The 24,870-nt window shown below is 39.1% G+C and overlaps 1 protein-coding gene across 21 annotated transcripts in view; it reads right to left on the bottom strand.

Annotated features, from left to right (window-relative positions):
• Nucleotides 1–24,870, bottom strand: part of NRXN1 (neurexin 1) — a 1,236,536-nt gene that overhangs the window by 1,151,464 nt on the left and 60,202 nt on the right. The gene's annotated exons all lie outside the window — the stretch shown is intronic.

Here is a 24,870-nt window from a genome sequence, read left to right as displayed (position 1 = left end):
TTTTGTTATGGGTCTATTTAGTTGATCTACCTCTGTTTTTGTTAGTTTAGGTAGGTAGTGTGTTTCTCAGAATTCATCCATTTCTTCATAGGTTTTCAAATTTGTTAGAGTATAGTTTCTCACAGTAATCTGATATGATTCTCTTAATTTCAGTTGGGTCAGTTGTAACATCACATATTTCTTATTTGGGTTATTTGCTTCCTCTCCTGTTTTTCTTTTGTCAGTTTGGCCAATGGTTTATCAATTTTGTTGATTTTTTCGAAGAACCAGCTTTTGGTCTTGTTAATTCTTTCAACTGTTTTTCTGTTTCCTATTTCATTTAGTTCTGCTCTAATTTTTATTATTTCTTTTCTTCTGCTGTCTGAGGGTTTCTTTTGTTGCTCTCTTTCTATTTGTTCAAGTTGTCGGGATAATTCTTTATTTTTGGCCCTATCTTCTTTTTGGATGTGTGCATTTGTTGATATAAATCGACCTCTGAGCACTGCTTTCGCTGTGTCCCAAAGGTTCTGAGAGGAAGCGTTTTCATTCTCTTTGGATTCTATGAATTTCTTTACTCCATCTTTAATGTCTTCTATAATCCAGTCTTTTTTGAGCAGGGTATAGTTCAGTTTCCAAGTGTTTGATTTCTTTTCCCTGATTTTTCTGTTATTGATTTCCACTTTATGGTCAGAGAAGATGATTTGTAATATTTCAATGTTTTGGATTCTGCTAAGGCTTGCTTTTTGACCTAATATGTGGTCTATTCCAGGGAATGTTCCATGTGCACTAGAAAAGAAAGTATACTTGGTTGCTGTTGGGTGGAGTGTTCTGTATATGTCTATGAGGTTGATTGTGGCATTTAGATCTTCCGTGTCTTTACTGAGCTTCTTTCTGGATGTCCTGTCCTTCACCGAAAGTGGTGTGTTGAAGTCTCCTGCTATTGTTGTGGAGCTGTCTATCTCACTTTTCAATGCTGATAGTTTGTTTTACGTATCTTGCAGCCCTTTCACTGGGTGCATAAATATTTAATATGGTTATATCTTCTCAGTATATTGTCCCTTTAATCCTTATATAGTGTCCTTCCTTATCCTTTATGATGGATTTAACTTTAAAGCCTATTTTGTCAGAAATTAATATTGCCACTCCTGCTCTTTCTTGGTTGTTGTTTGCTTGATATATTTTTTCCATCCTTTCGGTTTTAGTTTGTGTCTCTAGGTATAAGGTGTGTCTCTTGCAGGCAGCATATAGATGGATCGTGTTTTTTAATCCATTCTGCCACTCTCTGTCTCTTTATTGGTAGATTTAGTCCATTTACATTCAGGGTAATTACGCATTGGTATGAATTTAGTGCTATCATTTTGATGTCTTTTTTGTTTGCTGTTGACAGTTTCTTTTTCCCACTTAATTTTATGTGCTGAGTAGATTCTATATTGTCCTTTCCTCATATGTGTTGTTGTTGATTTTGTTTCCACTAAGTCTCTATTTTTTTCTTGTATTTTATTTTGATGAGTAGGATAGTTTTTCTCCTTTGTGGTTACCTTATTATCTACCCCTATTTTTCTAAATTTAAACCTAACTTTTATTTCTTTGTATCACTGTTTCTTCCTCTCCATATGGAAGATCTATGATTACATTTCTTAGTTCCTATTTATTGTTTTAATGTTGTCTTCTTTTATATAATAACATCACTGTTACCCTGTTTTGACCTTTTTTTTTTTTTTAATCTTTTTTTTTTTTTTTTTTTTCCTGTCTGGGTTGACTTCTGATTGCTCTGCCCATTGTTCTAGTCTTGGGTTAATGCCTGATATTATTGATTTTCTAACCAAAGAACTCCCTTTAGTATTTCTTGTAGTTTTGGTTTCATTTTTACGAATTCCCTAAACTTCAGTTTATCTGGAAATGTCCTAATTTCACCCTCATATTTAATAGACAGTTTTGCTGGATATATGATTCTTGGCTGGCAATTTTTTTTCCTTCAGTTTTTTTAAATAAGTCATCCCACTGCCTTCTTCCCTGCATGGTTTCTGCCAAGTAGTCCAAGCTTATTTTTATTGGCTCTCCTTTGTAGGTGACTTTTCGTTTATCCCTAGCTGCTCTCGAAATTCTCTTTATCTTTGGTTTTGGCAAGTTTGGTTATGTCTTGGTGACTTTCTTTTCAGATCTACCTTATGTGGAGTTCGATGAGCATCTTGAATAGATATCTTCTCATCTTTCACAATATCAGGGAAGTTTTCTGTGAACAAATCTTCAACAATTCTCTCTGTATCTTTGGTTATCCTTCCCTGCTCTTGTACTCCAATCACTCGTAGGTTATTTCTCTTGGTAGAGTCCCACATGATTCTTAAGGTTTCTTCATTTTTTTTTTTAATTCTTTTATCCGATTTTTCTTCAAATATGCTAGTGCCAAGTGATTTATCTTCAAGTTCAGAAATTCTGGCTCCTACTTGCTCAATTCTGCTCCTCTGACTTTCTATTGAGTTGTCTCCTTCCGTAATTTTACGTTAATCTTCTGAATTTCTGATTGGTGTCTGTCTATAGATTTTTCCAGCTTATTAAATTTTTCATTATGTTCCTGAATAATCTTTCTAATTTCTTCAACTGCTTTATCTGTGTGTTCCTTGGCTTATTCTGTGTATTGCCTCATTTCCTTCCTGATGTCTTGAAGGGTTCTGTACATTAATCTTCTGTATTCTGCCTCTGGTAATTCCAGGAATGCACTTTCATCTAGAAGATCGCTGGATTCTTTGAGAGCTTGTTGAGGTGATCATGGTCTCTTTCTTTATGTGACTTGATATTGACCATTGTCTCCGAGCCATCTATAAGTTATTGTATTATTTTATGCTTCTTCACTGTGTTGTAGCTGCTTGCTTTTTTTCATTTTGATATGCCCAAATGGGTTGCTTGAGTGAGCTAGCTTATTTTCACCTTTGGCGCTCTGACATCTGTCCCCAGATGGCTAGAGCTGTTATCAGGAATATCAGTCTAGGAGTCCATTCAGTTTTCTTGTATGAATTCAGCTCAGGTGTCCAGGTAGCTGATCATCAAGTTTTGGTACTGGCTCTGTCCTACAGTCTTAGAGGGGCAGGGGTGATTGCTGTATGTGCCGGTATCTGACTGCAGCAGGGGTTCACGCTCTGAACAAGGAGGGGGCTGAGAACTGATCCTTGAGTGTCTCTGAGGAAAGTGTGTCCCTGTTTCCTAGAGTGTGCAGGTGGGTGGGTTCTGCAGACGGACCATGGCCACGCAATGTTTTTGGTTGTAAGGACTGGGAGGTACCAGTTATCCTTGGGCCCCTCTCGTGAGTGGCTGGGTGACCTGAGTGGAGCTACCAGTCCTTAGGCCCCTGATGTGGGTAGGTGAGGACCCTGTTTAATAGGCAAAGCAATGTCAAACATCAAACACCCACCTCTCCACCGCACAGCTAAAACGGTTGGAGTCTGCCAACAGGGGCCTGTTCTCCTGAAATAGGCCCACACAGGCCCATCCAGAAGGGAAAGGTGGTCAGAGTCCTCAAATTGTTTACGCCTGGACAGGAGCCGCTTCTGTCCTGAGCACTCCTGGTTAGTGGAGCTGGCAAAATTTCTTTTCCCCCAAATGCAAATTTTTTCCTTCTCCAAGGCTGGGAGGATGGCTTTAGGCGCTCAACAGTGCTTGTCTCAGGCCCTGGGAATGCAGCCATTGAGGCCAGCTTGGGGGTGGGAGGGCGTGGTAAAATATATGCAAGTGCTTAGCTTTTGCCTCGAGTGCCATTATTCTCTGGCCCCAGAGCTGTGCATGTGCGTAGGCTGTGTGGCTGACTGCTTCTTCCTGAGGAAACTGTGGCCAAGCGCTAGTACCTGCCCGCCGCCACCACTCCAGGAATTGTGCCTGAGGGGTCCCCACAATTCAGACCCGGTAACTCCTCTCTGCTTCTGAACCATCTCTTCCCCCCCCCCCCCCCCGCCGCCCCATTTGTTTTCTAAGTTTGCCTTTGATGCTCAGGGCTCCTAGCTTGTCATAAATACACTCATTTCACTTGTTTTTTCAGGTCTTTGTTGTAAAGAAGGCTGGCCAGAAGCGTCTGTCTATTCCGCCATCTTGGCTCCGCCTCCTCATTTAATTTCTTGACTGCTGCTTTGATGGGCATTGATGTTGGATCCAAGTAACATGTAATCCTTAACAACTTCAATATTTTCTCTGTTTATCATGCTGTTTCTAATTGGTCTAGTTGTGAGGATTTTTGTTTTCTTTCTGTTGAGGTGCAATCCATACTGAAGACTGTCTTTGATCTTCACCAGTAAATGTTTCAAATTCTCTTTGCTTTCAGCAAGCAAGGTTGTGTCATCTGCATTATACAGGTTGTTAATGAGTCTTCCTCCCATCCTGATGCCCTGTCCTTCTTCATATAGTCCAGCTTCCCAGGTTATTTGCTCAGCATACAGACTGGATAAGTATGGTGACAGCATACAACCCTGATGCACACCTTTCCTGATTTTAAACTATGCAGTATCCCCTTGTTCTGTTTGAATGATGGCCTTTTGGTCTATGTTTAGGTTCCACATGAGCACAATTAAGTGTTCTGGAATTCCCAGACTTCGCATTATTGTGCATAATTTTTTATTTGTCAAATGCCTTTGCATAGTCAATAAAACACATGTAAACATCTTTCTGGTATTTTCTGCTTTCAGCCATGATCCATCAGACATCATCAATGATATCCCTCATTTCATATCCTGTTCTGAATCTGCCTTGAATTTCTGGCAGCTTCCTGTCAGTGTACTGCTGCAACTATTTTTTGAATGATCTTCAGCAAAATAGTACTTGCATATGATATTAAGATATTGTTCAAAAATTTCCATATTCCGTTGGATCTCATTTCTTCGTAATGGGCATAAATATGGATCTTTTTCAGTCAGTTGGTAAGGTAGCTGTCTTCCAAATTTCTTGGCATAGATGGGTGAGCACTTCCAGCACTGCATCCATCTGCTGAAACATCTATGAGTTGGTATTCCATCGATTCCTGGAGACTTGTTTTTCACCAATGCCTGCAGTGCAGTTTGGTCTTCTTACTTCAGTACCATTAGTTCTTGATCATATGCTGCCTCCTGAAATGGTTGAATATTGACCAAACCTCTTTTGATACAGTGACTCTGTGTATTCCCTCCATCTACTTTTGCCATTGAGTCGATTCTGACTCATAGCGGCCCTATAGGTCAGAGTAGAACTGCCCAGAGCTCCAAGGAGCTCCTGGTGGATTTGAACTGCTGATGTTTTGATTAGCAACTGCAGCATTTAACCACTATGCCACAAGGGTTTCCATTTTGCCCATAAAATCCCTCAATATTGCAACTTTAGGCTTGAATTTTTTCTTCAGTTTTTTTCAGCTTGAGAAATGCTCAGCGTGTTCTTTCCTTTTGGTTTTCTAACTTCAGGTATTTGCACACTTCATTATAATGCTTTACTTTGTCTTCTGGAGCCACCCTTTGAAATCTTCTGTTCAGCTCTTTTACGTGACCATTTCTTCCATTCGCTTTAGTTACTCTACATTCTAGAACAGCTTTCAGAGTCTATTCTGACATCCATTTTGGTCTTTTCTTTCTTTCCTGTCGTTTTAATGACCTTTTGCTTTCTTCATGTATGATGTCCTTCCACAAGTCACCTGGTCTTTGGTCATTAGTGTTCAATGCCTCAAATCTGTTCTGGAGATAATCTCTAAATTCAGGTGGGATATACTCAAGGTCGTTCTTTGGCTCTCATGGTCTTGTTCTAATTTTCCTCAGTTCAACTTGAACTTGTATATGAGCAATTGATGGTTTGTTCTGTAGTCAGCCCCTGGCCTTGTTCTGACTGATGACATTGAGCTTCCCCAACAATTCTTCCACCGATGTAGTGGATTTGATTCCTGTGTATTCCATCCGGCTTGGTCCACGTGTATAGTTGCCGTTTATGCTGTTGCAAAAAGGTACTTGCGATGAATAGGTCGTTAATCTTGCAAAATTCTATCATGTGACCTTCAGCTTTGATTCTATCACCAAGGTCATATTTTCCAAATACTGATCCTTCTTTGTTCTCAACTTTTGCATTCCAATCCCCAGTAATTACCAATGCATCTTGATTGCACGTTTGATCAATTTCAGACTGCAGAAGTTGGTAATAATCTTCAATTTCTTTGTCTTTGACCTTAGTAGTTGCTGTGTAAATTTGAATAATAACATTAACTTGTCTTCTTTGTAGGTACATGAATATTATCCTTTCACTAATAGCATTGTATATAATATGCAAGCTATGCAAAGATCTTGAAATGTTCTTCTTGATTACGAATGCGATGCCATTCCTCTTCAATTTATTATTAATGGCATTGCAGACCACATGATTGTCCAATTCAAAATGCCCAATACCAGTCCATTTCAACTCATTAATGCCTAGGATTCTGATCTTTATGAGTTCCATTTCATTTTTGACAACTTCCAGTTTCCTAGATTCATACTTTGTACATTCTATGTTTCAATTATTAGTGGATGTTTGCAGCTGTTTCTTCTCATTTTGAGTCATCCCACATCAGCAAATGAAGGTCCTGAAAGCTTTACCTCATCAACATCATTAAGGTTGACTCTACTGCGATGTGATGGTTAAGACTGTGTGTCAACTTGGCTGGGCCATGATTCTCAGTGTTTTGGCAGTTGTATAATGTTATGATCACTTCCCCATTGAAATCTGACATATGATCACCCTCATGATGGAATCTGCTGACTGGTTCTGGTGGGGTCGGGGCCTGTGCTGGCTCACTGCCCCTTCAGCCTTCCTTTCTCTGCCCTCCACCACCTACTTCCTTCCTGCTCACCTTGCCAAGGCTTTTGGCTTGCTCTGGATTCAGCAGCTGTCTCTTGTCATCTGACCTCCAGTTCTTGGGACTTGAGCTAGCAGCTTACTTCTCAATCTTGGGATTTGTTGATCTTCATAGCCTGTGAACAACAGTCCTGCTCCTCGACCTGCTGACCTTGGGTCCATCAGCCCCTGAAGCTACATGAATCAAGAGAAACCTTGCGTTCTTGCCTGCCAATCTTGCAATTCGTTGACCTTCACAGCCTGTGAGCTGGAGCCCTGCCTTCTGACCTGCTGACCTTGGGTTCACCAGCTTCTGTGCTGTATGAATTGAGAGAGACCTCTATCCTGATCCACAGACTTGGGACATTCTAGCCTCTACAACCAAGTGAGCTGTTTCCTTGATATAAACCTCTGTATATATTTATACGCTTACCGGTTTTACTTCTTTGGAGAACCCAGCCTAAGACATGTGAGGAGGTAGCTCTTCCTCAGTCATATTTTTAGTGCCTTCCTACCTGAGGGGCACTCTTCTTGTACATATCAGACAGTGTTCCACTGCTATTCATAAGGTTTTCACTGGCCAGTTGTTTTAGAAGTAGATAGCCAGGTCCTTCTTCCTAGTCTATCTTAGTCTGCAAGCTCCAGTGAAACCTGTCCAACATGTTTGACCCTAATACTTAAAATACCAGTGGCACAGGTTCCAGCATCACAGCAACACACAATACCATAGTACAACAAACTGAAAGATAAGTGATTGTATTACAAAATACATTGCCCTGACTAATCTTTCCTCCACCAAATTATTTACAATTCTTTCTAATTGATGAATTTAGCAGTCATTGTTAATGGAAATGGCCTGAATGGGGAGAACACACTTATTTACACACATGTTTAAAAAAGCAGTATATGTTGATTGAGTGCCCAAGTAACAATGTGACTGTCTCATAGGGACCTACCTTTGAGCAGACCCTCTAGTCTATTAATGAAAAAACTGTGTCGCCCCAAGGAAAGTTTCTTCTATTCTTTCAATAGCTTAGAAAGCAAAGGTTTCTTTCTACTCACTACATGCAGTACCTTGCCAACAGCTGACGCAATACATATTTGTTTAATGAATTATGGTATCCCTATATCAGGCAGCATTCCAGTTTAATTTGAGCTCAGATAACACTAGACTGAACATATGTCATTAGCCCTCTCTTGTAAAATAGACCAATATGCTAATAACCATTTTACTTTTTGCCTATCATGCAGAAGACTGGAGAATGAAAGTATTTATTATGTTATATTTAGTCAGAAATCATTACAAAATACTTGTCACCTGAACTCTCGATAATACATTTGAAATTGTCCAGTCGGTAGAATATGCAGGCTATGCAAAGGAAAAACCTCTTTGTTATTAATCATTTCAAACTTTCTGCCATTCCAAGTCTCACGTTTGGAATAAGAGTAAAAAGATGTGTCTTAGTTATCCAGAGCTGCTCTAGCAGAAATACCAAAAGTGGGTGGCTTTTGACAAACAAATTTATTTTCTCACAGTTTAGGAGGACAGAAGTCTGAATTCAGGATGCTGGCTCTAGGGGAAGGCTTTCTGTCTCTCTGTCAGCTCTGGAGGAAGGTCCTTGTCTATTGTGAGTTTCTGCTCCTGGTCAATCTTCATGTGGCTTGGCCTATCCCTTTCCCATCTCGGCTTGCATTTAATCTCTTTTATGTATCAAAAGAAATTGACTCAAGATGCACCCCTACACTAATCCTGCCTCATTAACAAAGACAAACCATTTCCCAAATGGTATTATAACCTTGGGCATAGAGGTTAGGATTTACAACACATATTTTTGGGAGACACAATTCAATCCACAACGAGGTGCTTTATGCTAAGAAATGGAAATGCCGTGAACATTGTTAAAATCAATTAATACGTGTCAGGTGACTGCTAAGTTATTAACATACTCCTCAGAGCTTTCTGTTTGTCTACTGTAGAATAAAGAATCTTCATTCTGTCCCTTCTCTCCTTGAAGATGGAGAACATGATAACTCATCTTGGTTTCCAATTAAAATTTCAACTTTACCTTTCCATCATATGTGCCCTATTTTAAGAAAAGCTGATTTACAAATATGCAAACCATATCAAATAATTGTGATCAGTTACTTTGTTTCCAAAATGATTCTGCATTTTGTCAAAGAAGGCACCATGAATTTCTTTCAAAAATATAGTTAGGTGTTATTCATTCTACATGAGTCTAACTGACTTTTCATTTAGACCATTGTTCTTTAGAAATTATCAAACCCGTTGCCATCGAGTCAATTCTGACTCATAACAACCCTATAGGACAGAACTGCCCCATAAGGTTTCCAAGGAGCACTGGCGGATTCAAACTGCTGATCTTTTGGTAAGCAGCTGAGCTCTTAACCACTGTGCCACCAGGGCTCCATGTAGTAGACATTCATAAATGCTTTATTTCAGGTGGCTTTTTGCCTTAAGGGCATAGTCCAACACAAAAACATTGCTATATAATCAGGTATTAAATCTGGTCTGATTCCAACTTCCATTAAGTCACTTAAGAAAACAACTCCCATTAAAGCTACCATAAAAGCTCTATGTTATTTTTAACTTGAGAGACTGTGGATAAACATGAAAAATATGCAACATATTCTGGAGTTTTTGTTAAGCCCACATAACTGCATTTAAAAATAAGTAAGAAAGGTGTAATTTCCAATTTCAAATTATTTTTAAGAGCTGAGTACATATCAGTAAGTTGTACTTTTTTTTAAACAACTGAGACAAGGTTCTTTTGACATCACTTAAGAAAGAGAAGAGGTATATGGTCCTCTGCTCTCACAGCCATTTTCTTCTCTTCTCTCAAAAATGATGAAACTCCTGATCACACACACACACCCTCACACACACATATGCATATGCATGTATAAGGAGCCCTGGTAGTGAAGTGGTTAAGCACTCCACCACTAACTGAAAGGTCGGGGGTTTGAACTCACAAGCTGCTCCTCGAGAGAAACATGTGGCAGCCTCCACAAGCTTCCATAAAGATTTATGACCTTGGAAACCCTATGGGACAGTTCTACTTTGTCTCACAGGGTCACTATAAGTCAGAATTGAGTTGCTGGCAACAGGTTTATATATGTGGGTGTGTGTGCTACATGCATATGTATTATGTATTTTTTGCTGAAGATAATTCAAAAGCGGTTGCTACAGTACATCGACAAGGAACTGCCAAAAATTCAAAGCAGATTCTGAATAGGACATCATACGAGGGATATCATTGCTGATGTCAAATGGATCTTGGCTGAAAGCAGAGAATACCAGAAAGATATTTACCTGTGTTTTATTGACTACGCAAAGGCATCCAACTGTATGGGTCATAACAAATAATGGAAAACAATGCAAAGAATGGGAATACCAAAACACTTAATTGTGCTCATGCGGAACCTGTACATAGACCAAAAGCCAGTTGTCCAAACAGAACAAGGAGATACTGCTTGGTTTAAAATCAGGAAAGTTCTGCATCAGGGTTTTATCCTTTCACCATACTTATTAAATCTGTATGCTGAGCAAATAATCTGGGAAGCTGGACTATATGAAGAAGAATAGGGCATCAGGATTGGAGGAAGACTCATTAAAAACCTATGTTTGCAAACGACACAACCTTGCTTGTTGAAAGTGAAGAGGACTTGAAGCACTTACTGAAGAAGATCAAAGACTACAGCCTTCACTATGGATTGCACTTCAACATAAAGAAAACAAAAATCCTCACAACTGGACCAATAAGCAACATTGTGATAAACAGAGAAAAGACTGAAGTTGCCAAGGATTTCATTTTACTTGGGTCCACAATCAACACCCATGGAAGCAGCAGTCAAGAAATCAAACAACTTATTGCGTTGTGCAAAGCTGCTGCAGAAGACCTCTTTACAGTTTGAAAAGGCAAAGATGTTACTTTGAAGACTAAGGTGAACCTGATCCAAGCCATGGTATTTTCAATCGCCTCATAGGCACGTGAAAGCTGAACAATCAATAGCCCTTTGCAGACCAATTATTTTCTCCTTTAATTTTTTTTTTTTTTTGGATACTATGTGTTTTCGCTAATGGAAAACATGCTGATTAAAGGACCAATTCAGAATTTTTGTTGAGTTATGCAGTTTGATACCCATTATCTGGGATCACAAATGTCCCGGCAGATGCTGGACATACTAAAGCCTACCAATATGAGTCCATGATAATTTTATTTTTTCTAGAAAATTTGCAAAACATGAGGTAAAACATGAAGACACCTGGCAATGAATGCGCATACATTTTATTTTAGTCTCCTTCTTCTTAGCCTTTTCATTGTTTTGCCTGAAACTTTTCAAAACATGGTATGATGCACTCTTCCTTGCTTCAAAAGCAGTACTTACAGCCCAAATAAATAAAGCCAAGGGATTTTTTTAATCTCAGGAAAATTACTACTACAATGCATTCTTCACTTCTGCAAAAGCAGTACTCACAGGCCAAATAAATAAAACTAACTGAATCTGAATCTCAGGAAAATTACCACTATTATGTATTCTTCATTTTAACAAAAGTATTACTAACCGCTAAGAAGCAGAAACAGCTGCCCTGGAATACCGCAAACTGCTCACAGCAGTACGTTCCATCTGCTATACGTGGAAGCAACGATTGGGCCCTAAGATTGAATACAAGGTAAGAAAAACTTATAGGAGGACTTCGAGCCACTTGAGAAGTACCACTGCAATGCCTTATTCTATATTGCAAAGGCATTATTTACTGTTCAAAGGCTAGAAAAGCAGGGAGCCAATAATACCTGGAAATACTGAATGTCATAAAGGAGAAAATGGCCACTGTTACTGAACGAAGACTGAGAATAGCTTATCGAGAGAACATATTAACTGGGACACATAGTGAGGGGGGCTTCTCTCACAGAAATAAAGGCAAACTTGTCAAAAGTTTAGAAAATTCACACATCCAGGAGGCATCACCTAAGACAGTGCTCAATCTACACAAAAATGAGGCTACAGCTCAGGGTTCTTGAGTTTCACACATTTCAAAACGCTTCCTCCCACCTGAGGCTACATAAGTTAAAATCAGGGTAACTCTTTCCCAAAGAACTTCAGAAACATAAGAAGTGGTTGGGATACTGTATGTACCCTGAGTCAGCCAAGGGATAAGGAAGACCAAAGAACTCATGCCTCTGAATTATGGTGTTGGAAAGGAATATCATGGACTACCAGAAGAAGACCATGGTGTTGGTGAGGAATACCATGGACTACCAGAAGACCGAACAAATCCGTCTTGGAAGAAGTATAGCCAGAATGCTCCTTAGAAGCGAGGATGTCAAGACATCATGCTTGATAAAGTATAGGGTCAGTGAAAAAGAGGAAGACCGTCAACTAGATGTATTGGCACAGTGGCTGCAACAATGGGCTCAAACAGAACAACAACTGTGAGGATGGCGCAGGACCAGGCAGTGTTTCGTCTGTTGTACATAGGGTTACTATGAGTTGGAACGGACTCCACGGCACCTAACAACAATTATGTATACATTTGTGTGTGTTTGTGTGTATTTACAATGTCATATATATCTAACTGATTGAAATCATTTTTATCCTAATGAAATTATAAACTCTTGAAAACAAACTTTATTATTTCATTGAGAGACAGTACAGTTCTTGGAACTCTATGAATGGGAAATATTAGTTACATTAACACTTAGAAAAGTAATGCATTGTCATAAAATAGAGATTATCATGTTTCCTGAATATGCATAGAGGTTTCTGGTCTTAAACTCAGCAGGCGGAATCTTTGAGAGCTTTTGCATAATAGCCTTTCAATTATTTATTTTTTCTTTTGTACAATGATAAATTTCAAACTGATGTTCCTTAATTGCCTTACATTATTAAAACTTAAGCATTTTAAAAAGTGATTTAGAATGATAATCTAATGGCCTAAATTACATTTACTTTTGCTTTAATGGTTTTAAAAGTTTTGCTTTCTTATAACTTTATAGAACTTGCAAAGCCTTTTATGGATTTTTTGATGCCATGTCAGATATTTGGATAGGTGTAACCTATGGTTTTTAATGTTGAGAATAAATTAGCAGATCTTAATTCATTTCATGTATGAATGACTCTGCATTAAAACAGCCAAAGGAAATAAAGAAAAAAATATCCCTTTTTTAAAAGAAAACACTGATTTATTTAAAAAATGCAATTTTCTAATTAAAATTTACCTCATTATTCATACTAGTTTTAGACTTTTTTTAATAGACATACAAGGTGTTAGCTATGTATTCATTTGAAACCTTTTGTATGAAGCCTATAAAGGGCATACCACTATTTTTCCATATCAGGTTGCTTCCATTTCCCATAGAATTTTGTCTTTCAATACTTGAAAGGTTATACGTTTTCCTAAAAAATGGAGACTTCTACACACAAGAAACAAAACAGCATGGCCGGCTTTCGTACATTCATAGCTTAAATGAGAATGAAAAACAAAACTCACCTTTAATCTCTTTAATTAACTCAGTAGTATGTGAACACTTCCCATCCAATATTTTTTGAAAATTAAGACTGCATTTCAAATTCAGCGATCACTAAAGCACTTATATGTCTCACTCATATGGGAAAGGATGACATATATGAGGATGACCCTTAGCTGTTAGGAAATGTCAGGTGCTGGAAATTCTTACCGGAGCTGCCCATAAACCAATTAAATTTTCTACATGATGCCTCCTCAACTTTATCCCCAATCCCAATAGAGATTTAAAAAAAGAAAAAAACTAACACATCTACAATGAACAACTTTCCTGTAGCCTGTAAGTCTAGCATGTTACGTTAGTTTCCCCTGATAATAATGGAGGGCCCTATTATGTCGTTTCCCCTGAGCATTGATTAAAAATGATGAGGGAAAAGGATACATCTTCCTTGAAAAAGAGCACAGTCTTCAACTCTGTCTTCCAAACGTTACATGCCTTAACGGGCACTGTGTTAGAAAGCCATTCACTACTACCTATTATGTTACTCCTTGCCAATTAGAAACTCTATTTTAATGTGATTGGCAAAATTTTAGTGCCTGTCATTTGATAAGATTGAGAGTGGAATTTGCTAAACATCAGGTCATAGAAAATGTGAGGCAAATGCTCGATGTGTAGATGGGTCGCCAGTGGGTAGACATGAATGGGCGATAATGGAAATTAATGGATAGGGGAAATTTCCAATTTCCTTGGAAAATGTACTCTAACTGCTGCGTGCATTAGTAAATCAGACTTCTTTCTTTTGTTTAAAAAGCTAATACTGTGATATTGTTATTTAACTGGATAACACTGATTTCAAAATCACATAACTCTATTAGGTATTACTTCACTGGATATATTCAAACTGTAGGTTTTGCTTTGATAAATAATATTTTATGATGATTAGCACTAAGTCAGATCAAACCATCAAAAACTGAGAAAAACGTTGTGAAAATGTCAGTCTCTAATTCATTGTTTTAAATAATAAAATTGTTTTGAATAAAAAAAATCAGTCTCTTTCAAGGCCTATTTTTTTTTTTAATTCTCTTTAATTTCCTCCTCAATTTTGATCTCAGATTATGTTCTTACCTTTTGTTAATGCTACTTTGGATACATAATTGAAATCTGTGATGTTCAAATGGACATATGAAACATTTACACTTGAATTTATAAGACAATATAGGTTTATGTGCACTCTTTCAGTATTTTATGACTATATTTATCTAACACAGACACATCCAAAATGATTTCCAGTATCATATGTTTCCTCTAGTATTTCCTCTGGAGAGCATTTAGTTATATCCATCATCTCATATCAATACCCTGATCACTTTTAACCACCTGAATTAAATTCATCCCACACAGTGGACATGTAGGTTAGCAATAATGTACTTTTTTAAATGAAAAATTTGACTTGAGCCACGTTAGTAAGCACTGATGATGTTCTGAAAACTGGTAGAGCTTCGCCGATGAAGAAAATGCCCAAGATGCAGAAGAGGAATTGTGTGTTGACAGAGCAATTGTGATTTCAAACAAAGAGATTATTTACCCAAAACTAAGAGTTAACTGGTAAGAATGTGCAAAGGACTGGGCTGGAGAAGCCCTCGTCTTCTCCCAGTTTTGCAATTAAAGGGGTTGATTTTTGGTAAGTCACTTCACTGTTTGGCCAAAGGAGATAACATTTATCTTTCCTAAAGTCTTTTCTAGCTCTAGAAATTTCAAGAGTCCATAGTATTGCAGTTGGTTTTTCTGTCCGCTTATCTCGCGGTGGGCTGAAATTATAAAATGAAAATATCAAAGGCTGAGATTAGCTTGGTGATGATAGCAATGCATGGAGCTCCTGAGGAATGGTGACACCTCTCAATGAAATAATTAAGGAACTCCCTAGGCGATGACTTTCTGCTTTAGGAATCTGAACAGTCCTAAAAGGAGGGATTAGGTTAGAGTTTAAAAAAAGTAAAATACTACTGCTAATAATTATTAATCCTTTTGAATAGGTGGACAAGTGGTTCTCAAATGAGGGTGGCAGGACTCCTCAGAAAGTTTGGACCTATTCATTCTCTCTGACCTTCCCCTGAGCAAACATTTCTGTGTGTCTTCTTTTCCTTCTTGCACATGATCCCATCAAGAGAACGTGATCCACATTTCAAAGTTTTTATTCTATGTTTGCAATTCATTTTTAATTGATGTCCCTAGGGTCGGTATTGAAATCTTTGTGCTCATCTTTTCCAGTTTTCTCAAGCCTCCTATACCCTGTCCAGTCATTTAACCTCAGACATTAATCATTGAGAACACGGAAGTAACCTCTGTGAACTCTATCTTCGGACACAACTCTACCAGCCTACCTCCAGTGGTGATGGGGATCCCAACTCCTTTCTCGGGCTTAAGGTTTTTGATTCTGGGAAGACGAAACCACTCATTTGAATCACAAGTTCTCCCTTTTTAATAGATCATTCACTGCAACATTCAGAAATATTGTAGTATATTTTCTCACTAAAAGGGGGAGAAGGAAATAAAGGAAGGGAGGGAAAGAAGGGAAGGAGGAAGAAAGGAAGGAAGGAAACACTATTTTGAGCCAGATTCCTCTAACCCATTACCTGTTGTCATCGAGGGCAACCCTACAGGACAGTGCAGAACCGCCCCATGGGGTTTACAGAAGCAGACTGCCACATCTTTCTCCCGAGGAGTGGTTGGTGGGTTCAAACCATCCACCTTTTGGTTAGCAGCCCAGTGCTCAACCACTGCAACACCAGGGCCTCATAGATTCCACTAAGCTGCCCTATTTCTTTATTCTTTGTCTTAGTCATCGAGTGCTGCTATCACAGATATACCATAAGTAGGTGGCTTTAACAAAGAGAAATTTATTCTCTCACAGTCCAGGAGATTAGAAGTCGGAATTCAGGGCGCCAGCTCCTGGGGAAGGCTTTCTTTCTTTGTCAGCTCTGGGGGAAGGTCTTTGTCATCAGTCGTCCCCAGTCGAGCTTCTTAACACAAGGACTCCAGGTACAAAGGACGCACTCTGCTCCTGGCTCTTGTTTTTCAGTAGTATGAGGTCTCCATGTCTCTCTGCTTGATTCTATCCTTTATATCTCAAAAGAGATTGACTTAAGACACAACCTAAATTTGTAGATTGAGTCCTGCCTCATTAACATAACTGCCTCTAATGCTGCCTCATTAACATCATGGAGGCAGGATTTACAACACACAGGAAAATCATATCAGATGATTCCCACACAATACTGAGAACCATGGACTAGCCAAGTTGACACATGAATTTTGGGGGGACACAATTCAATCCATGACACTCTTTTTCACAGAAAACTTTCTAAAGTTATTGTCTCTACCTCCTCTTTCCCATTCTCCTCTCAATCTGCTTCAGTTGGCTTTTGTCTCCATGACACCACTAATTTTTCTTTTTCAGTCACCAATAACTTCCATTTCGTCTACACTGGCAGGTCATGTCTTTGTTCTATGTCATATCACTGCATGGATTTTGGGGATGATGCAGGACCAGGCAGTGTTTCGTTCTGTTGTACACTGAGTCACCATGAGTACAAATTGACTCGACAACACCTAACAACAACAACAACAGCATGTCATATAATATCACTCTTCTGTTTAGAACTCGCCAATGGGCTCCCACCTTGCTCAGAATAATATTTAAATACCTTAACCTAGACTGTGGTTCTACTTCTACACTATTTCCTATGGCTCTCTGCCTCGTGTTCTCTTCCAGTTCACTCCTGAGAACACTCCAAGCCCCTTCCTATCTCAGTGCCTTTGCACTGCACGTTTCTTCTGCTAAAATGCTCTTCTCCTCAAACTACACATGAATCTGGAAAGTTCACTACCTTATCAAAGTTTTTTTTTTTTTTAATAAATAAATAAATAAACCCAGGGCTGTTGTATTTAAATCAAGTAGTGGGGCTGTCATTGCACAACATCCTACTGGTCTTGGTGTTTCATGCAACCAGATACAATAGAGGTCCTTTCATGATATACATCTCGTCATGAGCTTAAAAAGAACAATTTAATCAAATTATCTTTGTTTCCAGAAATTGCTTATTCTGAGCTTTGCTGTTTTTACACAGAGATATCTTCCCTTAATATGAACAATATTTGTAAACCACAATATTTTTTAACAGTATTTTCTTTGCTTTTCATTAAAATTTGGCTCCAAAATTGCTGCCCTACATACAGCTTATGATGAGTTAAAAAGGGTACATTTAAAAATTTCAATTTTATAGTAGTCTAAAGAGTTTGAAAAATATGTTATAGCTTTAATAAAGGCACTTTGAAAGTAGGGGCCAACTGTTGTATTTCTCTGTATTCTCACCCAAAGTTAACGCATAGCCGGAAGCTAATAAACAGTTGTGGAATGAGTGAACACATAGCCTTAATTCCTATAGTTATCAAGTGACTGAAGTTCAATGATTTAGATAACTGAATTAAAAAAGAAAAATAAATATTTCAGGGGATAAATAAATTTTCCTTGAAAAACACTCTGTTCTTCCACGGTATTTTTACACATCTTCAAATTCTATCTTTCTGACAGTTAAACCTTTCCTATCCCACTTTTCACTTCTCCCCTATTTCTTCAAACACACATATATTTCTGAGAATCACCCTGGAGTTCCCACAATGTTCTATAAACATTATATGGTTGATTTTTAAAGATTATTTTTCTGAAAAAAAAAAATTCTTCTCAACATAGTATGAACACAGGTTTCCTAATTTGCAGGGTAATTATTTCTTTTTTATCCACCGTTAAATGGCAGTGTCAGTGTCCACTGTTCATCCTATCAGTTCGTTAAAATGGAGCCTGTGAGGAGGCACTCCTTTAGACAAGCCAGGTGACCATGCGTGGTTTTCTCTGTTTCTTCCCTTGCTGGTGTCTTCAGTCTTCAGAACAAACCACTCCCTGACCTTCACCCCCATATGAGGCCTGATGTTTGTTACCAGGATTAAAAAAAGATAATTCTGGGCTAACCATCCTCCCCCTCAGGAAGTCAGGGTGCATGAGGCAGTAGGATGTTTGTTAGCAGGGTTAAAAAGATACAATTAGTCACGCAGCCTGGGTGGTATAAAATAGCTGGGACAGGGAAGGCTCCTTTGTCTCCACAGCTATGGTCCTAGTGAGACACATATAACATTAAGCTTACAGCCCATCTAAGCGGACCTACCTGTCCAGGGGAGATCAGCAGAAGATAGGTTCCCCCTGTGTCTCTCAGCCACGATGCCAGGTAGTGGGCTTGCACGGAAGAGTTCTTTATATCCACCGGAACCGTGTCCTGTGACCGTCCCATTTAAGTCTCTCACCCATGGCACAAAGTGGGCTGTGCGTGGGAAAGCCATCATCTCTGCCTGGGCAGCTTTTAAGCCAAGGGACCTGCTCAGCTGTTATATACTGTCTACTTCTCATTGTAAATAATAAACTCTACTTTCCATGTGCTTTTTTTTTTTTTTAAAAGTGAGTGCAGGCTCTGATCCAAAGGCCGTGATGTTTACACAAGTATTTGCTTTTCCTAATGGGCTTCTGGCTATGTAGAAACTGGGGACGACCTAAGAGTACTGTTGATTTGCCATGTATGCACCTCAGGTTTGGTGCCGCAAAGCAGGGTCTGGTGATGTTGTCACTCAGACCCTTTGTTTGAAACTATATGCATTTAATTTTCTGAAAGTTAATGTTAATATTATTCACCTCCTGCGTTCGGGATTTAAGTAAGAGCGGAGGGAAGATAAGCTTGAGACTGAAAATATTCTTATTAATCGTAACCAAATGAGTCTTTGATAAGGAGCTCTGGTGGCACAATTCTTAAGTGCTTAGCTGTTAACCAAAAGCTCAGTGGTTTGAACCCACCAGTGGCTCCTAGGGAGAAAAGATCTTGTGATCTGCTCTCATAAAGATTACAGTTTAGGAAAGCCTATGAGGCAGTTCTACCCTATGAGTCAGAATCGACTCAGTAGCACACAACAACAAATCCGTATATGAGGCAGTGGTGGGTCAACGGCAGAATTCTCACCTTCCATGTGGGAGACCTGGTTTTGATTTCTGACAAATGCAGCTCATGTGAGACCACCATCTATCTGTCAGTGGAGACTTGCATGTTGCTATGATGCTGAACAGTTTCAGTGGGGCTTGCAGACTAAGATGGACTAGGAAGAAAGGCCTGGCAATCTACTTCAGAAAAGCAGCCAGTGAAAACTTTATGGATGACAATGGTCCGATCAACACATTTAGTCATGAGGACTGGGCAGTGTTTCATTCCTTTGTGCTTGGGGTCACCATGAGTCAAGGGCCAAGTTGATGGCAGCTAATCACAAGAAGTCTCGGAAAACTTATTTTACTAACAATATTTTTTGAAGCAATTCTTTCTAGGAATTCGTAACAATGATTTTTGTGAACACCTTAAAACCGAATGTAAAATTTGTGCATATTTTTATATGCTTCTTTTGAAAAGATTCACAACTTTTAAAAGTTTTTCAAAATGTCCACGTTATGAAATAAATAAATAAGCAACTAATTAGGTAAATACATATCAATACCACTGCATTATATTAGCCTGAAACATGCTTCATTGTGAATTTGATAAACTTTTACCTCAGGGCCACCACCAATCTCTATACTCCATCTTTGTGTGAATTGTAAAATGAGTGGTTTCCGTGTAAAAACATGGTCCCTTGGAGGCAAAACTCGATGAGCTGAGCCCCAGGTAGAAATCAACTCCCTCTGCCTCCTCAGTTAGATGCCCCTGTACAGGCTACAACCCCTGCACACAGTAGCCTTGCCTTTCGATCCACGTCCTCTTCCATGTGACAGTCCTGCCCTTCAGACCCATATCCTCCTCCACATGATAGTCTGTACTGGGTGTTTTGACCATGTTGCCTTTTAGGTCTGATTTTCCCTTTCTAGTACCCATAACCTTCTACTCAGAGATCCTGTGCCAGAGCTGGCTACAGATTAAACCAGGAGTGGACTGAGCAATCCAAATGTACCTCATCTAGGGACTGGCTGGCAACTCATGAATTAGCCTGGGCTACAGAACTCTATCCCCGATGGAAATAAAATTGGCTAATCAGACTGGCTTGCTCAAAAAAAAAAGAAAGCAGAGGCAAACACTGACCAGTGTAAATGTGCAAAGGGCAGAGATGCACACGAACTATCACTGCACAGTTCTTAAGAGGGAAGTCAGTCTTCCAAGGACTACGGGATGTTTACGCAAATAGTGAATGCCTTCTGTGTTTGTTTGCCAACTGCACCCTCACCTTGGAAAGTATTTTCATAAGCGCCACTTTGCCCTTTCTTTTTTAATAGCACGTGTAAAAAAAAAGGGGGGGGCAGAGCAGTGCTTATGAAAATACCTTGCTGGGATTGGGGGGCACATATGGCAAGCAAATGTAGAAGGAACACGTTATTTGTGTAAAAATATGGTAATGATTTTCTAATTGCAGTCCTTATATAATAATTACCACTTGTCATAAAGTAATCTGAGCTTAATCCCATTTCTTGCAAACAAAGAGGCCCACTGAAACACGGTCCTTCACAGACTTGAAGACAGCTATCATGTGATTCACGAGTCACGTCTTCTTTAGGTTCAACATCTCTAGTTTCTTCAGCCACTGATTATATATCTAGATTTTATAATCTCTTTATTATTTCCCCATTTTACTCTAAATATTTCCCAGCATTGCTGTTAAGGAGAGTATTACCAACAGAGAGAATTTAATACTGTGTAAAGTTCAATTAACGTAGAGTAGACCAGGTCACTATGAGTCGGAATCGACTCCACAGCAAGGGGTTTTTGTTTTTGTTTAAAGCAGAACTATCATCACCTTCAGTATCTCTTCTATGCCTGCTATTGCAGCAGAATTTAAGTACAGAAAAAATAAAATAAAATTACACTCAAAATATGCTATGAACAATGGTGCTTGTCTTTGGTGATCTTTATAAGGCTTCCGAAGTTCTCAAAACATCCTAAGTGCAACATAAGGAACAATTACCTTTATTCATCTCTGAAGAGGTAAGAAATTTTGATTTGAAGAGATCTTTATTTACCATGGGGCCCTGGTGGCGCAGTGGTTAAACAGTTGAATGTTAACCAAAAGGCCAGCAGTTCAAATCCACCAGCCGCTCCTTGGAAACCCTGTGGGGCACTTCTACTATGTCCCATAGGGTCGCTATGAGCCAGAATAGACTCAGTGGCAACGGGTTTGGTTTTTGGTTATTTACCACAGAAGTTAATAATCTTATAACTTTAGCTTCATATATATATATATATATATATATATATATATTTTTTTTTGTCATTTACCTCAGTCACTATTAGTGGACTTTGGAGAAAAAACAACACAGTTATTGGGGCTTTCGAGTTTTTCACCTCAAAGAATCAATTAACATGAGATTAACAGAGCCTTGTATACTAAAAACTACAGCCTGGGATGTAAGAGTGGAGAAAAAATACACTATGAGGTCCTTGCCACTTAGGAGACAACCTGTCTGTGATGGGGAGAGACTATTACTCGTGAGATGATTTGCACACTAGAGCGGCCTGAGAAATGCATGTTGCTCCAGGTGATGCAGGTTTCTGGAGCAGAGACCAGCGAGGGAGATTCAGGAACGGTTCCATAAGCAGCATACACTCAGTTATTCAAAATGCCAGTTTTCCTCAGGATGTGAATCCAGTTTGACTATTTCAATATAAGTTGTGGTGATTAATAAAAACGTTTTGTACAAAATGCTAGACAAGGGACAGGAAATATGCTTCTATTCCACATTATTCTCATTCTGACTATGATTCACTCACAGCTACGGAACATATGCCTCACAGATCTTTAGTCTTGAAAGGCAAAGAGACCAGTACCTAAAGATTGTGCTTCTTCAAGCTTACACAGCAGGATATGAAGAAAAGAGGTCAGGATTTGTGCTAAAGTAGCAGCATAGAATGACATATTTATCAGAATATGAACCACGGTTATATTTAAGGAAAAGTTGACTCAAAATTGCTGACCATCTTGTCTAATAGTGGAGCTTTTTCTTCACTTCTAAGCACTCAGTCTCATACAACCATCACAGATATCCAAGAGCACTTCCTTTTCTGAATGAGTTGGTTCTTCACGTTTAGGGCATTTCCTAACTAGACCCTTAATGCCACGCCTTGGTAACTGTTTCCTCTACCTCTGTTTCTTTTTTTTTTTTCCACCTAAGATCAAATGTTCGTCCCAACACTAAATAAATCTACTATACACGTAATTTTGGAGGGAGGGTAAAAGGGGACTCACTGCTTAGGGAACACAACGCTTCTGTTAAGGTTGATGGGAAAAACTGGAATGGGATAATGGTAATGGTTGAACAACATAATAAACGTAATTAATGTTACTGACCACCACCCATCTGTCAGTTTGCCTTCAGTATGGATTGTTTCTTAACATAAAGAAAACAAAAGTCCTCACAACTGGACCAATAAGCAACATCATGATAAATGGAGAAAATTCTGAAGTTGTCAAGGATTTCATCTTACTTGGATCCACAATCAACACCCATGGAAGCAGCAGTCAAGAAATCAAAAGATACATTGCATTGGGCAAATTTGCTGCAAAAGACCTCTTCAAAGTGTTAGAAAACAAAGATGTCATTTTGAGGACTAAGGTGCGCCTGATCCAAACTACGGTATTTTCAGTTGCTTTATAGGGTCGCTGTGAGTCAGAATTGACTCGATGGCAATGGGTTTTTTTTTTTTTTTTTATGCATGCAAAAACTAGTCGATGAATAAGGAAGACTTAAGAAAAGTTGATGTATTTGAATTACGGTGTTGGCAAGAATACTGAACATACTGCAGACTGCCCAAAGAATGAACAAACCTGTCTTGGATGAAGTACAACTGGAACACTCCTTGAAAGAAGGATGGTGAGACTTCATCTCACATACTTTGGACATGTTATCAGGAGGGTCCAGTCCCTGGCAAAGGACATCATGCTTGGTAAAGTAGAAGGTCAGTGAAAAAGAGGAAGACCCTCAATGAGACGGACTGATACAGTGGCTGCAACAATGGGCTCAAACAGGTTAACAATTGTGAGGACGCCGCAGGACTGAGCAGTACTTTGTTCTGTTGTTCATAGGGTTGCCATGAGTCAGAACCAACTCAACGGCACCAAACAACAATAACAACATCACTGAATTCTGTATGTTAGAAATGTTGAAAAGGGGAATAATTCTTTACATGTATATTTACCACTATAAATACATGGTTCTCAAACTTTTAAAAACTAAAATTACCAATAATAAATTAGCCATGATATCAAAATACATGTTTGTACTCCCTTGCACCCACATGCTCTCTCTCTTCCATGCACACACACAACTCACAATTTATAATTAAATTTCATTAAGAAATATGTGTCCTAATTATTTATGATGCACTCTGACATGTTCCACTCCACTCCACTCCATTTGATTCCATTTCATTTTACTTCATTCCACTCCACAAATGCTGACCTTACCACGATAAATGAATTTCACGATCCACTATACCAGCAGATCCCACAGCGTAGTCCAGGAACCCCTGGGTGTACCCAAGACCTTTTCAGGGGATCCATAAGGTAAACATTCTTTTCGTAATAACACTAAGACATCACTTGCCTTTTTCTCTCTCTTTCTCTTCAGTGTATGGTAAAGTTTTCCAGAAGCTGTACAACGTGCAATGACATCATGCTGACAGCTAATGGAAGGTGCGCTTGTATTTTCTTTTGTTTAAAAAAGTTCTGGCCACTAAACAGACAATAGATAATGGGTAACTTTGGTGAAGAGTAAGACAGTACACAATGCTGGGGAAGCCAGCACAACTTGTACAAGGCAAGGTCATGGACGGTCCATAGATACATCCAAACTCCCTGAGGGACCAGATTGCTGGGCTGAGGGCTATGGGGACCATGGTCTCAGGGGACATCTAGCTCAACTGGCTTAACACAGTTCATCATAAATAAAATGTTCTACAATCTACTTTGGTGAGTAGTGTCTGGGTTCTTAAAAGCCTGTGCGTGGCCATCTAGGATACTTCACTGGTCTTACCCCTTCAAGAAACATGGAAAAAAGGAAGAAAACTAAAGATACAAGGGAAAGATTGGTCCAAAGGACTAACGGACCACATCTAGCATGGCCTCCACCAGACTGAGTCTGGTACAACTAGATGGTGCCTGGCTACCCTCACTGACTGCTCTGACAAGGATCACAATAGAGGGTCCTGGACAGAGCTGGAGAAAAACGTAGATCAAAATTCTAACTCAAAAAGGAAGATCAGCCTTGCTGGTCTGACAGAGACTGAAGAAACCCTGAGAGTATGGCCCTCAGACACCCTTTCAACTCAGTAATGAAGTCACTCCTGAAGTTCACCCTTCAGCCGAGGACTGGAAAGGCCCATAAACAAAATGAGTCTAAAGGGGCACACTAGCCCAGAGGAAAGGACTAGAAGGTAGGAGGGAACAGGAAAGCTGGTAATAGAGAACCCCAAGTTGAAAGGGGAGAGTGCTGACATGTTCTGGGGTTGTTGACCCATGTCATAAAACAATACGT

The sequence above is a fragment of the Elephas maximus genome, chromosome 26 (assembly GCF_024166365.1).
Source record: "Elephas maximus indicus isolate mEleMax1 chromosome 26, mEleMax1 primary haplotype, whole genome shotgun sequence".
Lineage (NCBI taxonomy): Eukaryota > Metazoa > Chordata > Mammalia > Proboscidea > Elephantidae > Elephas > Elephas maximus.
The sequence above is the reverse complement of the archived record's forward strand: the minus strand, read 5'-3'. Positions and strand labels throughout refer to the sequence as shown.